The sequence below is a fragment of the Muscardinus avellanarius genome, assembly GCF_963383645.1.
Source record: "Muscardinus avellanarius genome assembly, chromosome: 17".
NCBI lineage: Eukaryota > Metazoa > Chordata > Mammalia > Rodentia > Gliridae > Muscardinus > Muscardinus avellanarius.
The window spans coordinates 47,324,784-47,337,060 of NC_137803.1; the positions used below are offsets into that span (position 1 = coordinate 47,324,784).

The 12,277-nt window shown below is 38.8% G+C and overlaps 1 protein-coding gene across 1 annotated transcript in view; it reads left to right on the forward strand.

The window, feature by feature from the left end:
* Window positions 1–12,277, forward strand: part of CDH2 (cadherin 2) — a gene marked incomplete at both ends in the record, with an annotated part of 250,396 nt that overhangs the window by 19,741 nt on the left and 218,378 nt on the right. The window lies entirely within an intron of this gene.

Sequence of the window (12,277 nt, forward strand, 5' to 3'; positions counted from 1 at the left end):
AGAATAATGTTACACATGGGTTGTGTTTACCTTATCAGGGACTCATAATTAGGTAAATTGCAACTCTGGCCAGATATTCAAATCAAATCAGAGTTATGGGGCAGTAAACATCTGTAACCATTTTTAAAAAGTGAAACCATGCTCCACGGTTTATGAATCAGGCCTAATTGTACATGAATACAAGGGACTCTAGAGTACTGAAAGTATACAGACTGTATCTTACAGATTAGAATCATTCCCTAATCAACACCATCACTGAAAATTAATAAACTAGCTATAAGTACCTAGTGATCATTTGTCATGTGTATTTTTAGAAGACTTTGGGTGTAAGAGAATAGTTTTTATTTAATTGGTTAAAATATAGGATGTTTGGCCGGGCATAGTGGCACACACTTGTAATCCCAGCGTTTGGGAGGCTGAGACAGGAGGATAGCACAGATTTGAAGCCAGCCTCAGCTATTTAGTGAGTCTCTCAGCAATGTAGTGAGACCCTGTTTCAAAATAAAGTATAAAATAGGTCTGGGAGGCCGGGCGTGGTGGCGCACACTTGTAATCCCTGTGCTTGGGAGGCTGAGACAGGAGGATCGCACAGGTTCGAAGCCAGCCTCAGCTACTTAGTGAGGCCCTGTTTCCAAATAAAATATAAAAAAGGTCTGGGATAGCCCGGAGGTAGAAAGCCTCTGGGTTCCACCCCCAGTACCACAAAAAAAAAGGGGGGGGGATGTTCAAGAAGGTTTGACCCAATGTTTTTCTCTTCAATATTTTTCATAATGAAGAGAACATTGAAACTATTTTATTAACATATAGTTAGTATTATATCACATCATATGTGAGCATCATATTTAGGGGAAATTAATTATGTGAAAAGGTAGATTTCTCACTTGATCTCCATTTATGTAGGACAATTTCCAACCCTTTTCCAGCTAGGCATTTTTTGTCAGTCTATGTAGATGCTTTCTGATGGCTTGTTTTTAACAGCAGGGCAGTGGTTTTGACCAGCCAAATGACTAAGGATAGTTTTCTCTCAGTTTGTACCTTGCCTGAAAAATAACTCTACTCATAGCCCCTACCATATAGTGTTGTTAGGAGGCTTTATTTAGGGTATTTTGCATGGGAAGAATTGTGGTACACTTCCTAGCTTGTGGTAAACACTCAATAGATACTGACAATCTTTGATACTCAGTGTTTTTAGTTTGAATGAATTCCTGGGTTGATTATAAGTGCATTGCTGGGCGTGGTGGTGCACACTTGTCATCCCAGCATTCGGGAGGCTGAACCGGAGGATCGCGGTTTGCGGACAGCTTCAGCAATATAGTGAGGCCTTCCGTAACTTAATGAGACCCTGTTTCAAAATAGAAAATAGAAAAACAGATCAAGGGGTATAGCTCAGAGGTTGAATGCCCCTGGGTTCCATCCTCAGACCCCCACACACACAAAATTGCAATCTCATGCCAAGTACTCTACTATCTTATGATATATTGAATAGGACCTATAAGCATGTTGTGATCTCTGGTGAGTGTAGGGAGTGGATAGAGATAATCCGTCTAATCAGAGATCAACCATCTTTTTGGATGAGAAATTGCCCTAGGCACTTCTGGAACTGTTTTCTTTTTGCAATTTCGGGATCCTAGCTTCAAGAAACATGCCCAGCCCTTTTTATAATTTTTATTTTGAAATAGGGTCTCACTAGGTCACTGAGAGTCTTGCTACATTGCTGAGGTGGTCCTCAAACCTGTGATCCTCCTGTCTCAGTCTCCCAAGTACTGGATTAGAAATGTGTGCCATCACTCCCAGCTCTGAAATTCTAATGGCACTTTAATTGCATAGCTTCTTTTTTTATTTTTTAAATTTTTTAAATTTTTTAATTTTTAATTTTTTATTGGTGCAATGTATTCATACATCATAATGGTATAAAGAAAATACTTTTGTAGACATACATGCACACATCGCCCAGTTAGCCCTACCCGATCCCCACCCCGTTCCCTCCCCATCCCTCCTTCCCATGCTTGGCTTAGTAGTTGACATCTAGTTTTATAGAAATTTATCCAATATTAACGATGATAATCTCACAAAAAAGTTTCATTTGTCTGATACCAAGCTTTTGATGACTAAAAGATAATAGTACAATATTTCTTTTTGCTTTCTTTCTTACCAGAGAATATTTTTTTCTTTTCTTTTTTTTTTTTTAGGTGAAGCTATCATACATTTATTTATTTATTTTTCAGAAAAAAATCTATCCTGATATGGAATATCAGGATACCCAAAACAATCTCAAAGAAGAAAAAAGCTAGAAGATGAATATTTTCTGATTTCAAACCATATAAAGCTACAATAATTGAAACAGTGTAGTACTGTTCCAGAGGCAGATATATAAACCATTGGAGTTAAATAAAAGCCTAGAGATAAATTCTTCCATATATTGTCAAGTTATTTTTGATAAGGTTTCCACGAACATTTGGTGGAGGAAATACTAATCTTTAACTAAATATTGTTGAAAAATAATAATTGCATGAAAAATAATAAAATTGGACCCTTACCTAGCATATATACAAATATTAACTCAAAATAGATAAAAGACCTAAGTATAAATCTTAATACTATAAACTTTTAGAAGAAAATCTGGGTCATAAAATCTCACAACATTGAAATTGGCAGTGATTTCTTGGATATGATTTCAATGGCACAGGCAACAAAAGGGTAAATAAACTCCCTAAAAAATAAAAAAAATAATGTATATCCAAAGACAATGTAAACAGAGTTAAAAGTTACTGATAGAATGGGATAAAATATTTCACAAATGCTATATCTGAAGGTATATTAATATTCCAACCAGAAATCCTAAAATTTAGCAACAATAAAAGCAAACAATACAATTTAGAGATAGCTAAAAGACTAACATAAATAATGAATCTCCACAGATAACCAATCTTAGTTGTCTGTTGGATGGAAAATCTTGTTTCTCTGGTTCTGGTGCGTGTTACCTATTTCTTCTTTGTAATTAATGTCTTTGAGGAAATTTTTGGCTGGAAGTTGTTTTCTTTCAGAGTTTGGAATATGTTACTCCAAGCCCTTCTGGCTCTCATGACTTGGTTTGGGAAGTCTGGAGTGATTCTAATTGGTTTGCCTCTGAATGTCACTTGGCCCTTTGTTTTTGTTGCCTTTAAGATTCTCTGCTTGGCTTCCACAGTGGTCATTTTGACAGTTATTTGGCGTGGGGATCCTCTTCTCTGATCCTCTCTAACGGGATGTGCTATCTAATGATTGTGTTAAGCTTTTACTGGAGCCAGTTCAGCCTATAGGCATTTCACTAACCATTCTACTAGCCATGTAGTACACTAAATTTTAAGCTCCTGTATTTTGAGAGAGCCCTCGAGGATGCCTGGAAACCTAGGGAGCTTCCCTTCAAGTGAACTGAGTAGGTCTGAGATTGCAACAATCTATGCGGACCATACTGATATGTGTATGTTTATATACTGTAGAAAGCTTCCATAGATGCAACGCCTGCCAGAGTGACATTCTAAACTGCATTTTGCATGTTGCACTCAACATGTCTGCCCATCAAGCTGTTGGAGCACTTTCTTATGGCCGTTCTGAGTTCAGTATCTATAGGGTTGTCAGGTTTATGTCCCAGCATCAGTGTTATCATTTCAGTCTTTTATTTATCATCACTTGATTAAACAATGGCAATCCAAAAACTAAAAGGAGTTACACGTGCAATATTAAAGATACCTTAATAAAATAATTAAAGTAAAGAATCCTGTGGTGGGCAAGGGTGTGGCGTTGGACAGGTATCTTTGTCCCTAAGCTGGTATAGAGTGTATCATGAAGGTACAGAAAGAGTCAAAGACCCATGTAAAGTGCCATACTTTTACTTAGAATGATGAAACAAAAGTCCAGGAATTAGCTGCGCATCTTAAACTTCAGAAATTCAGAGTGTCATCTGTAGCATTACTGACACAGAAAGTCTTTAAAGAATGGTAGTAACTTTTAAATAATTTTAATGAACCCTTCAACATCACAGATGGAATCCTGTGAAATGTGGAGAATTTTGTAAATACAACTATATGGTGATAAATTGGATTAAAATAGTCCTGCAGAATTGGTATTGAAAACTTCTGTTATTCTATTACCATGCATCCAACTAACTTTATCAGTGTCTCCATTAATTGTTTATATTTGTTCACATTATTTGTATGACATAATTATATAATAAAAACATTACTATAGTCATGCCCCCTCCCTTTACCCACACCCCTTAACCCACAAATCACACATACTATGAAAGGAATTTCACCTGTGTTTCTTTTGTCCATGTTTGTGAATTAATTTTTATTTTTTACAGCCTTGCCTTCTTTAGGATCTCCCTACTTCTGCTTTGTTTTTGTTTTGATTTCGGTACTGAGAATTGAACCTCATTCATGCTAAGCATATGCTTTACTACTGAACTATACTCTCTGCCCCATAACTTTTGTTTTGTGGTACTGGGGATGGAACCCAGGAGCATTCTACCTCCGAGCTACACCCCCACCGCTATTTTTTATTCTTTATTTTGAAAGAGGGTCTCACTGAATTGCAGAGGGCCTCACTAAGTAGCTGAGGCTGGCCGCGAACCCGGATCCTCCTGTCTCAGCCTCCCGAATGCTGGGATTACAAGCATGAGCCACCACGCCTGGCTCCCCATAACTTACTTTTTAAACATTTCTCAGGTATTTCCAAACAAAGAGATAAAAGTATCCACAACAACAACAAAAAAAAAAAAATAGCAGAGACATATTAGCAATATCTTGTCTTGTGGTGACTCAGGAATTTTTTTTTTTGGTGTGTGTAGCACTGGGGATTTAACCCAGGGGCATCTTCTAACACTGAGCTGCACCCCAGCCCTTTTTCTTTTTTATTTTGAGATAGAGGTTTCATTAAGTTACCATGCATTGTGCTCAAATCTGCAACCCCCCTATTGCAGCCTCCCAACTACTGGAATTATAGGCATGCACCACCTCACCCAGCCACCAGCTATTTTTAAGCCCTTTATATAGTCTTCACAAAAATCCTATACAGACCCCTACTTTTAACTATTATGACTGCTTTGCTACTATTGTAGAGGAAGAACCTGAAGGATAGATGAGGTCATATAGCTTATCAAGGTCATACAGGTTTTGGGGTGGATGAATTAAAGCCCAAGAGCTTTGCTGCAGTCCCCCATTTTAACACTGTACATTCTTACCTTTCTTACCCCAAAGGAGAAGGCAGCACATATACAAAAAGGTTTTACCTTTGTTGACTGCATTTGATAATCACAATAATCTTACTATAACTAGGTTATGCCCATGGAATATCTGATAGGAGAAAAGGAAGAGGTGGACACTTTGAGGGGATAGTCAGTTGATTAAGAGTTTATGATAATTCAGAGTATAGGCCTGAATCAGGCAGTTTTCATACTAGAAAGAAAATAGATTTTTTTTTGGTGCAGGCTGCTTTCATATATGAAGTTTTTAGCCAATATTTATATCAATCTTGATCAAGACTAAAGTGGAAAGGAGAGGCAAGGAGGTCAGTCAGTCCACTGTGGCTCCACTTGGAATAGTTAAGAGCTTGGTTTTAGGAGTGATTTGGAGGAAATTGTAAAGCAGATCCAGGGACCAAAGATGAGTATAAAAAGAATAGTGATAATGGGAAACTAAAATGTAGTGGACTTGGGGCATTAAAACTCACATTATTGAGACTGTGGGAAAATTTAACAAGAACAAAAAAAACACCATCACTGCAAGTTCAGAACCAGGACAGAGAGACTAATCCTAACAGGCAAGCGGAGCTCCTCAACTCCTATTACACTTCTGCCTTTTTAGACAGTGAGGTCGATCTTCAGCCTGGGAAGAGTAGGGCAAATACTTGTAAGAGGAAATTGAAACTCAAGATAGGTGAGCTGATTGTGTAAGAGCCCCGGGCAGCACTAAATGAGTTCAGATCCTCTGACCAGCATGAATTTCACCCTGGTAGTCCGGGAAAACCTGCAGACTGCTTGTCATCTTTGAGCAATTGTGCAGAAGAGAATTATTTTAAGGATGGGAGATGGGGTGATGTCCCTATTACAAGCAAAAACGACAAAATGGAGATGGTGTCGTTTTCTAACAAAAGAAGAGGAAACAGAACAGCAAAATAATGGCTTCTTTATTCTTTTTTTGTTGTTGCTAAGTTATTAGACTTGAAGACTAGGGCCAAAATTTTGGTATGCTTCCTCCAAATGCAGATAGGCATGTGCTAAATAGATTTATTTACCACATTCCTTGAGATTCTGCAGTAGTGAGTCTCAGGTTCCAAGAATCAGTATTTTAAACAAATGTTCCAGATGGCGAGCTAGGCTGAATAAGCTGGGGAGCTAGTGGGCTTTGTGACAGACATACCATGTGTTGGATTCATGATGTCCTAATAGTGTCAATACCACTATAGCTAATAGCTGATAAGTTGAATTCCTGTGTGCCAGACTCTGCTCTGAGTGCTTTATACATGTTAGCTCATCTAATCCTCAAACCTACCCATGAGTGGGTATTATCTTTATTACTCTTACTGTGCAGATGGGGGAACTAGGACTTTGCTGAGGTCTCACGGTCAGTAGTGATGTGCTGGGATTCAAAGTCATGTGGTCTGGCATATTGGAAGTCATTGATGTTTCAAACACTTCTCAAGAGCTTGGCTTAAGGCTCTGGGCTAGTAAAGATTGTATGCCATGTCTGTGCATGTGACTCCTGGCTTTAGCATCCGAGTGGCATCTTGATGAAAATATTGGCATGTCTCATTAGACTTTCTTGATACGTAAAGCTGAAAGGGATAATTAATATCAGATAGAATAATTACTTATTGAACTAAAATTTTAGAGGGTTAAATGTAAATGACTGCTCCTAGAGGCCCCAAAATCAGCAGCAAAGAACCAGAAAAGAAAATGGGACTTGCCAGTTGTGTGGTAAAATAGATCAGGGTTGTTTCTGGTGGATGGAAGGCTCAACATAAATCAACGAGGGCTTTGCTCTGCTGTACCTTTTGCCTGAGATGCTCTTTTCCACTTCCTCCTCTTTCTCTTGGCAAATTTTTAATCATCTTTAAAGTCAGATCCTAAATGTCACTTCAGCTGTGGAATCTTCTTTGACTTCCTGGGGCAGATTTATCTTCCCATTTTTTCTGCCTCTTTAGCATTTTGTTTCTGGCATTATAATTTTGTGATTATCTTTTCTAGTTTGTGGCATCCATGTCCACAGTTACTCAGCTGGAAGTAGAGGGGGGCATCATTTCCTCCTTCCCTCTCTCTGTGACTCCCTGGTCTCACTAAGCCCTTTCAGTTTAAACTGTCTGCATATTGATAAAATCTGCCCCTTTCTCACCCTTCCCCCCTGCCCTGGCTGTCACTTGTCATCCACCTCATTCCCACAGAGCAATCTGGGAATTCTCTATAAAATACAATCTGTGCCCTCCTGGTTTCTCTTGGCCAGTAGGATAACCCCAAGTTCCCAACTACTATCCATGATCTGACCCTCTCTAACCGGCCAGTCTTGACTTCTGACTTCCTGCCTTGCTTCTTGGACTCCAGTGACACTGAACTCATTGTAATTCCTGTGCGCTGTGCTGTTTCTTGCTGCCTGTTTCAGTTCAAGCAATGAGTGCCTGGGATGGCATTCCTGCCATCCCCACCGTCTTGCTACTCCAAGCCTCTGTCCGTGGCCTCTGCATGTCTGTGTGTCTACATTAAGCCTTGATCTTCTTAAGGGCAGGGGCTGTACCCTATTCTCTGTATCACAGTGGCATGGACATTCAGTAAATGTTTCTCGAAAGAATTATAATTATTTGTTGTACTTAGAAAGACTACAGTGTTGGAATCCTCCCTCTTCCCCTCCCTAGATGTGAAGTCTGGTATCTTGATGTCTGTGAGAACCTGTTTGCTCATTTGTAAGATACTGATAATTCTTTTAGGCAAATTAAGTGAGATAGCAGTGTTGCATAAAATTTACACTATCCCAAGGATCTGTAGTCTCTAAGCCTGCTGCCTGCTTTTCTGTGGTCAAGAATGTTTTTCATGCTTTAAATGAGCAAATGCTTTTTAAAAATCAAGAGAAAAGGAATATTTTTGACACTTGAAATTTTAATCAAATTCACATTTAGTGCCCCAAAAGAAAGTTTTATTGAATTGAACATAACCTTGCTCATTCATTTGCCAATTATCTGTGACTATTTTTACATTTCAATAGCAAAGTTTAGCACTTTAAATAGAGATCCCCAAGGCCTGTAAAGCCTAAAATATTTACTAGTTTACAGAAAATAATAGATTTGCTTATTGTGTGCACAGAAAAAGCCCACTGGCCTTTGCACTATTCACATATAGGGAAATGTGTGCTATTCACAATATTTTTCTTGTATCTACAGTGAACTAATTGAGGGCAGAGATTTCCTTTCTCAATTTCTAATTTCGCCTTGGGCCTGGCAGAGAGATCAGTTAAAGGTATAGTAAGGCACAGGGGCTGGGCTTTGGTTTTCTGGAAAAGGAAGATGTCCCAACAATGACTTAGTGGACTGCTTAAGGAGACCGTGAGCCACTGATGGTGTGAGAGGATTGGTGGATGGCCCTTTTTGTAGTTGCTGTATACAAGATTTTTTAACTTTGGCTCTATCAGTATTTTAGATTGGGTACATCTTTGCAGTAGATCCTGTCCTGTACATGGTATAATGGTTGGTATTACCCTTGGTGTCTATCACTGGAAGCCAGCAGTAATCCCCTCTAAGTTTTAGTAGCCAAAAAAGTGTGTACTTTGCCAGATTTCCCCTGGGGCTAAAATCACCCCTGGTTGGGAGCCACTATTGAGGAACATTCAAGAATTAGCTAGAGAACTTTCTTGTTGAAAAGCCATTGCCATCAGAGTCTTCAAGAGGAGAGAACAGATTTAACTCCCCTAGGTATATCCTGCTTACCAGCTTTGTGGTCCCCTCCTCCAGTTTCAGACTTATTTTAATGCCACCATCAGCCTAGGAGTAGATTTACTAGCACAGAGCTTGGCATAAAGTAAGCCTACAATATCTCATTTTCAAGATTGTATTGATTTGAGTGTTTCCTATTTGTTGAGCATGTTTTATTATTTTAGACTGAAAGTTAAGGGGGGAAATTAATAAGTTTGTAGAAAAAATAAATATTTTAATAATTAATTGGAGCCTGAAAACATGTTATAGATTGAAAATAGCATGTTATTTTTTTGATCCACTTTTTTTCTTGGGGAAGAAAAATTTAGAAGTCTTTAAATAAAATGCACTTAAAAGTCACAAGGTAGCTGGGCGTGGTGGCATACACTTGTAGTCCCAGCATTCAAGAGGCTGAGACCTGAGGATCACAGTTCGCAGATAGCTTCAGTTACTTAGTGAGGTCCTCCGCAACTTAGTGAGACCCTGTTTCAAAATACAAAATAAAAAAATAATGCTGCGGGTATAGCTTGGAGGTCGAATGCCCCTAGGTTCCATCCCCAGACCTTCTAAAAAAAAGTCACAAGGTAACTCATGGCCTCTATGGGTATTTATTATGAGTAGCTAAGATTTGTTAGAGATGCGCTTTACAAATACTGTTTTCAAAATCCTTTCAAATGTGAGGAAAATGAGCAGAGAGAGATATAGGATAACATGTAAGTAATAGGTAACAAAAATTTCTTTTTCTGAAATAAGGGGGAGATTGAGCATGAGACTCAACATTCACACTGAGCATGGTAGTACACACCTGCAATTTCAGTATTTGGGAGGTTGAGACAGGAGGACCAAAGGTTCAAGAACAGCCTCAGCAATTTAGCGAGGCCCTCAGAAACTTAGGGAGACCCTGTTTCAAACTAAAAATATTTTGTGGGTGTAACTTGGAGGTAGGATGCCCCTGTGGAAAATCCCCAGTAAACGCCCCCCACCCCCCAAAAAAGAGCATCTACCTTATTCCTTATGGCCTTGTTGAGGGCATGATTCCTATGGGTTTGGACCAGGGGCCCATCACTGCTAGTTCCCATTCCTTAGGGCAGATCCACTGGGAAGCTAGGCATTAGTCCTGGAATTGAAGAAAAGCTTCCTTTTTTAAATTTTGTCTTTAGATTTCATTGATTTGCAAGTTCTTTTCTATAAAACTACAGCCTGTCCTAACCTTAATGTCCAAGCTAAAATGTGCATCCCCTTTGCCAAGTGCCTCCCATTGTTTGCTTCTGGCTAGCTGCCCTCCCCAGCTCTCCCGGACCTACCTCCCCTGGTGGGATATGGTCCACCAGCTTCTCTGTTAGAATCCTGAGCCAGGGGCAGGGAGGTAGACCCCTAATATGGCAGTGGAACTCAGGTCTGTGTCACATTTGTCCACTTCGTATGGAAAACTGGGAGCTCCCTTTATTTTCATTGGTTGACTAACAAAAAGGTCTTTCCCTTCCCTTTCCACATGCCTGCTCTATGCCAGGCTAGTATAGGTACCTGGGTAAAGTATCCTAACATCTCCTGGTGTTTGCTCCAGACTTGATGGGCATGGGGCACTTCACTTCTTAGCTGGTTCCTAATTTTTGTCTTTTATTGTAAGATATAGACCATGTAGAATATGTATGGAATAAAACAATTTGTATTTACATGCCTAGGGCAGTCTTCACATTTTACCTGGTTTGCTTTAGATTCTTTTTGAAAGAAATGAATTATTACAGATAATTTTGAAGCTACCTGCACAATCTTTTCTGATGTGTTTCCTATTTTTCTCCTCTCTGGGGTAGCTATTATCACTACCTTGTGCATCTTTATTTTCTTCCTACATAGTTATGTGTCCATAACATTATACTATCTCTTTGATGTTTAAATTTTATACAAACATGATCATTAATCATGCTTTTTATTGTTTTTTATTTTTTGCAACATTCATACTGCCACATATTTTGTTTTTAATTTGGAATGTCAGAGAAATTGGTTTTGAGTCTACTAAAAATAGTAGTCATCCCTGGTTTGACTTCCAGTTAAATTTCTCTTTTAGGCTTCCAAGGATCTTGAGCATTTTTGTTTAGAGTTGCTTTATTTTTGAGAGGTAGCTCTGTTCTTCAGTTCTTCAGTTTTAAGGTTGCTCATCTTCTTTTCTTTCTTTCTGTTTTGTGTGTGTGTGTGTGGGGGGGGTACTGGGGATCTGTGGATGGAACCTAGGGGCATTCTACCTCCAAGCTATAGCCCCAGCCCTATTTTTTAATTCCTTATTTAGAAACAGGATCTCATTGAGTTGCAAAGAACCTCACTAAATAGCTGAGGCTGTTCATGAACTGGATCCTCCTGTCTCAGCCTCTTGAATGCAGGGATTACAATTATTTGCCACCACATCCAGCTCCCTTATCTTCCTTTCATTGGCTCTGCAAAATATATTTGTCTATTCTCGTTGATGACTTTTATGTAGACTACAATTTCTGCAGTTATAAGCATGCTTCAATGAGCATCCCTGCATATGTCTACTAGAGCCTCCAGGAGAGAGCGCTTCCCTAGGAATAAACTTGCCAAATTGTACCCCAAGGTGACTGTACCAGATTTCACTCACCCCAGTGGAGAAGGATTGGTTCCTGTGTACTCTGGACTTCATGTAACCTGTTCTTGTGCCTGACAGACTTAAAACTGTCCATAAATTTGTTGAGTCTAGTCTGAACTAATATCTCATTGTCACTTTTGTATATTTAATATATTTGTCTTAATTTTCTCAAGTTTGAAAAGAATAGTTTAATTCTTAGATTAGTCTGAATTTTTTCAACATTTGCAAAACTTATATGCACAGTCCAGGTATTCCTTTAATTATGAAGCTGTATCGTATTGCTTCAACCAGACACCTATTTTTGATTCTCTCAGTGTCTGAGACTTCCCTTTTTATTTTATTTTATTTTATTTTATTTTATTTGTTTTTTGCTGCTGGATTTCTGATTCTCTTCTCCAGTATGGACTGTTTTAATACTGTCTAGGTTAGTGAAACAGCTTCTGCTTATTTTCTCCTCCTCTCTTTGAATCTCTGTCAGTGTTTAGTAGATCTACCTGTAATTAATGTAAATGTTCCTGGATCTCTGCTAGGACAGGTTATCCTGTGATTGTGTTAGTGGGGCCTGAGGAAATAGAAATAGTGAAACTAACTTGGAGGGGTAGTTTAGTAGCATTTGGTGTGACTAAGTTTTAGCACTTTTTTTTTTTTGTAGTACTGGGGATTGGACTTGGGCATTCTGTCTTTGAGCTACACCCTCAGTTCTGTTTTTTGTGTATTTGTTTGTTTTAGAAATGGGGTATCACT